Below are 6,117 nucleotides of genomic sequence, written 5' to 3' on the forward strand. Positions count from 1 at the left end.
GGTGCTTACGGCCGTGGCCAGGCACAATGAAACGTGCACTCAGATTGGTAGCCAAGAGTTGTATGACGTCACTGCTTGCTATTTTTCTGTTTCATTTCCAAGCTTTTTGTCTCCACGTGCCACCAGTTTTGCCGGCCGCAAGTTTGGCGCTAGCTTGTTTCAGGGATTCGAACCAACGACATATGCACCTTTAATTTTTGCATTCCCAGACTCCTTTCCTGTCCACTGAGATGCAAAAATTAATTTCATATCAAAATTGTATGCGCGTGCTCGTTGCGTCCGCTAGTCAGTTTTGAGGCTAGCTCGCGACGGTATTCGGAGAGTGTCCTAGTGTTTCACTCCGATTTTTCATTTCTTCTTTTCATTGCTCAATGCGGAACCTGCGTCGAGGTCGAACGCTCACGATTTCACACTAATGCTTTCGACTTCACAGAACGTAAGCAGTCTTAACTGCCCCCTGAATATTTTTCGCTCCTCATATGTGTGTGTCTTTCTTTGCGCCGTGTTTTTAGAAGAATCCCTTATGTCTTTACAAGCGTATACTTGTGCCCATCAAAGTAACACGCTGCTTGCTTGTTTCAGCTGACAGAACTTTCAATGGGCGCGATCTTTCAATGGGCGCGACCCCTTTCTTTTTTTTGTGTGTTCTCTGCCACTACTCTCCAACCTGTATGTACGCCCCCCCTTATGTAATGCCTTCGGGCCTTTAAGGGACAAATAAATGAAATGAAATTGGTTCATTTAGGTTCTCTGAAGCTCTATTTTGTGCAGTTCTCTAAAAAAAAAACCTGCAACAGCACGGAAGATGCACTTTTTCATGAGATGATACTCCTCAAATACAAGCCTTTCCATCTCAAATGGCTGCTCACTGCGGTGAAAAAAAAAAGAGCGCTATCTCACGGCCTTTGTAGGAGACAGGGTGCTCTGAAATCACATTTACACATTAGTTTCATGAAAATGGTTCTTGAAGAGCACGACCTCAGAATAACCTTGCGAAGGAAAAATTACAATCCGGGTACCAGTTTAAAAAAATCCAAGGTATGTGTAGGAAAGTGTGGGCTCTGAATAAACTACGAATAGAAAATCTATTTAAGTATGCCTCTTCCGACGTCTCGTGTGGATCTCATTTCGCCTTGCTTTACCATTGTTATCGTATTGAAGTGGGTATCCAAGCTTTAGTACTGCTCTTCTAGATCAAAAATGTGTTGTTGGTGGTGTGAGATATTTCTCAGACAAATGGTCACCGTGCTCTTGCTTGTTTATTGTCACGACGTGTAGGGAGTGAATGGAGATGCATTTCTGATGAAGCATGGGCGACGAACAGGCGAGGTTGCGGATGAACGGCTTCTGCGAACCCGGGTGACCAGGCCTGGGGAAGCCGTCTTCGCACGGTTGAGCGCAACCAGGGGCCTGCTGTCTCCTGTCTCCCGCCTGCCTCTTATTGCTGCCTCGCAGAGCGGGCGCCGTGCCGGGCCCAGGCAGGTGCTTCCCGCCTGGGGATCCTGCTAGCGCTGCAGACTGTACGTGCCTGCCGTCGCGTGGTGAGCGACTGCTGCGCCGTGAGAAGCTACCTTCTTTGCCGTGCCCAGGTGCCCGGACCTGGGCGGCCATCTCTACCTTGAAGTGCACAGGCTGGTAGTCATCGAAGCCCCTGCGGAGAGAGCGCTGCGCCTGATTTCCTGCCGCTGCGAGATCAGGCCCGCGGCGGTACTTGCCCCGCCGCCTCACTGGCGACGGACATCAACTTACCCTTCCGGGACCACTCAATGACCATCGGCCGCACAGTTCTCTGCCTATTAGTAACTGGTTCATTTTAATTAAAACTACTTTTATTCTTTCTACTCACATGCACGGTCTGCGACAGTTTTCTTGATCCTCCGGGCACCACACCTCCTCGGAGGACGCTCGAATCTACGTGGTGGACTTTTCCCCTCACAGCGAGAGAGCATTTTACGTTCTGTCTTGAGTACTTGATGTCCCGGTGAACCAAAATACACGAAGCGATGCAGTGGCGGAGGAACGAGAATACAGATTAAGTCCTCGTGCAAGCGTTTCCTCGACAATGAAAAAAAAAGGAACTCGGGAGAAAATCGAAAGTAGGAAACGAACAGATAAATACACCTCATGCATGAATCCCCACAAACAAGGATGATCAAAAGCATTATAAGACACAGTGCTGCTCGATAACTTACGAAATAAATTTACCAGCAGGAATGCCCACATTATTGGGTGTGTAGTGTCCCGGAAAAACATGACACGTGAAACCACCTGTCGCACATACAGGTGGACTAAACCAAGGCCACCAGCGCTTACAGGCCCGAAAAAGTTATCATGCTTCGTTGATTCAAAAGACGAACCCCGCACAAATATGCGAAACCTCTGTCGAAACGTTGGATATAAAGCCTTGTGCAATGAATAATTTGCAGTACATAATAAATTTAAGTGGCGGCGAGAAACACATTGCATGCGGTCGCACTGCCAAAACGCGAGAGACCATGGTGCACAAAGTTTCAGCTTAGCTCTGAAGAGTTGGCACGCGGCCTTTCCAGTAATGTGCACTGTGCTTATAGGCACTCAAAGGAACGCCAAAATATTTTAGTGGCACGTGTCCATTTTCTACCAGCATATCCGGCAGGTGCCGTTCCCCACATACCAAACCAGAGACCGCAACTCTTAGAACGACTAATACGAGCTCCTGACGCTGAACCGAAGTCTTAAGCTAAACAGGCGCCACGGTGGCTCAGTGGTTATGGTGCTCGGCTGCTGACCCGAAACACGCGGGTTCGATCCCGGCCGCGGCGGTTGAATTTCTTTGGAGGAGAAATTCTAGAGGCTCGTGTACTGTGCGATGTCAGTGCACAATGAAGAACCCCAGGTGGTCGAAATTTCCGGAGCCCTCCACCACGGCGTCTCTCATAGCCTTAGTCGCTTTGGGACGTTAAACCCCATAAACCAAACAAACCTTCTTAAGGTAAACAAACAACCTCATCGATGGTTGGCTTATCAGATCAGAAAAACGCGAGGCCATCGGCATAGGGAAATACCTTCAGTTCGTGACCCATAATACGAAAACAACGAACAGCTGCTCATATACAAAGTGGCTCCAATTGTAATGCCAACAGAAGCGGAGAAAGTGGGCAGCCCTGTTTCACAGAGGACTGAATTTTAACTGGTTGTGAGAGACAGCCATTAACCATCAAGCGGGTTCAACTGTTTTTGTAACAAAGGCGTATCCCAGTAGAAAGAACTGAACCAAGATTGACGTGATTTAGAAGAGAAAAAAGAAAGGAATGAGACACTCGAACAAACGCCTTTCCCAAGTCAGTTTGCATCAGTGCTAATTGTTCATGAGTGTTACTGCAATACTGCAACACTGTGTGCGCTATATGTAGAGTACATTGTATGGACCGACCCCTCAAGCCACATGTTTGATGAGGTGCAATCAAAGTAGCCAATGCAAGCTGTATCCGATTTGAGAGGACTATAGCGAAGATCTTGTAATAAACATTAAATAGCTTGATAGCTCTGTAGCCAACTAAAAATTGTAGTTTCTCCCTATCGTCAGTTTTTCGTATTAAGACCATATGACTTTTCTTAAATAACTGTGGCGAAAATCCAACATCAATACCCTGCTCAAAATTTTGGAGTAGGTCAGGGGATAATACATATTTAAAGCTCTTATAAAATTTCCAAGAGAGGCCGTCAGGACCTGGAGTTTTCGAAAGCGGTAATCGATCATTTTCATCTTCCAATTCACCCAAGGTTATAGCGCCATTTATTATCTCGCGCTCATCCTCAGAAAGTTGGGGAACCAAAGACACCCAGCGCGCTACATGAACATCGTCAGCAATGCTTGAAGCGGCAGCAAAAAAGCAACGTGTAGTATTTTGAAAACTGGGTTACTATTTTATCTGTACGTGCGACCAGGGTCCTTCCACAGTAGAGCTCAGAGACGCGCTTGGCCCTCACGTGCCGATGATTGATTGATTGAAAACATCTTTATTTATTCAGTATTTTCAGAACATGTGGGTGGGCCGCCTAGTCCGGTAGTCCATTGGCTGCTGCTGCTGCGGTGGCCCTCCCCACCAGCCAGTGCTGACGGTCAGGATCATCGCTGAGCAGAATAGCCTCCCACTGCTCCTCCGAGGGGTTGGGAATGGGGTCAAGTAAGGGATTAAATTGGCATGCCCACACCATATGGTAGAGGTTAGCTACCTCTCCACAGTGTGGGCACTGCGGAGAGTATAGTGTAGGGTACCACAGAACACCCTTAGGAGACTACAAACCAACACATACCCAACACCAGCTAAATCACGTGCCGATGCTCATCAAGCAAGGCCTGTCTAGTTGGCTCCTCACAGTGCAAAGCACGATTACTGCGGGATCGCTCACGGGCCGCTCGAAAGCGTTCTGCATCGAACCTTTTTTTCTGTGTACAACCCTGGATCCTCGCTTTTGAGTCCGTGCAAATTATAAAGGCTCTGAAGCAGCTGTTTCTTCTCATCATACTTAAAGTAAGGCCTCATGGAGCCAATCTCAATAGCTACGCCACGAACTTCCTGTATAATCAGCTCCCAAGCTGCAAATAATGAGACTCTCATAGTCAAGCAAGATTCCAAAGCCGTCCTCACTCGCTGCTTGAAGTTCTCCTCATTTAGCAACGAAGAGTTAAGCTTCCATAGTGGCCAATGTGGCTTATATTTAGGACGGGCCCATTTTCCAATCCGCGCAATGACCATGACATGATCAGAGAAAGAAACAGGCTTGGCTTCACAAGAAACACACCTTTTAAGTAGATCTTCGGAAGCGTAAATCTGATCTAGGCGCAAATGCGAGGCTCCAATAATAAATGTGAAGGCGCATGACAATCCGGCAACAATTAATCCTGCGCTTTCTGTGATAGCCGGTAAAATTGCAGAGCTCTTATAAGCATTTTCACTTGGACCTGCGTGGTCACGTGGGTCGCACATGCAGTTAAAATTACCCATGAGTACGACGTACCGGTCACAGTCTAGAAGAGTTGCCGTACCCTCAAAGGAAACTACTCGCTGCGCCCGATTATTTGAAGCATACACGTTGACAAACATACACGATTCATCGTTCAGCCGAAATTCAAGACATATCACGCGCCCTTCTGTGCCAACTTGGTACATAAAGTCAGAAACAGAGATACTTTTTTTGAAGAGCCCCGCCGCGGTGGTTCAGTGGTTACGGCGCTCGGCTGCTGACATGAAAGACGCGAGTTCGATCCCGGCCGCGGCGGATAAATTTCGATGGAGGCGAAATTCTAGAGGCCCGTGTACTGTGCGATGTCAGTGTACGTTAAAGAACCCCAGTAGGTCGAAATTTCCGGAGCCCTTCACTACGGCGTCCCTCATAGCCTGAGTTGCTTTGGGACGTTCAACCCAAATAAACCAATAAATGAAACTCTTCTTGAAGAACAGAAAGCAGCCCGCCGAAAGGCCTACCGAGTGTGAGACACAGACATCGTAATCTGTAAAGAAAGCCGCAGAGCCACCTCTGTATCCAATACACTTTCGATCTTAGTGTCTCGAACAGCAACAATGTCTAGCCGAGTGCCCGTAAACATTGGGCGCAACTATACCTGTTTCTGCCTAGTCTGGAGCCCACAGATGTTGAGCGTGGCGACGATCAACCCTCTGGACATTCGCCATGGTGACCGAAGTGCACATAAGTCAACCATACGCGATGTCGGACGCCCATCTGGAAGTTTGGACCTCCCTAGAGCTGGCACCCTTTCTCCTCGATCTGGAGCGCCGAGAAGATTTCTTCGTCTTTGACTTTCGACGGCGGGACCTGTGTTTGGATGCAGGGGCGGCGTCCTCCTGAGAGGAGGCAGAACTCGGTGACACGCCAGGCTTCGAGGACGCAGTTGAATTTGGCACATCCGCCTCACATTTGCCGTGAGGGAGTGAGCTGACAGACTGGCAATCAACCACCTGCATGTCACAACCAACAGAGGCATCAGGTATCCCATCAATGCAGGTACTTGGCGCCGCAGCCACACCACCGCCCTTTTCTTTCTCCGACTCACGCACAAGGCAGGAACGCACACTAAGAGCTTCATTACTGACGCAGTGCATTTCCGCTGTGTAC

Source organism: Amblyomma mixtum, chromosome 2 (genome assembly GCF_055824585.1).
Source record: "Amblyomma mixtum isolate Tamu chromosome 2, ASM5582458v1, whole genome shotgun sequence".
NCBI lineage: Eukaryota > Metazoa > Arthropoda > Arachnida > Ixodida > Ixodidae > Amblyomma > Amblyomma mixtum.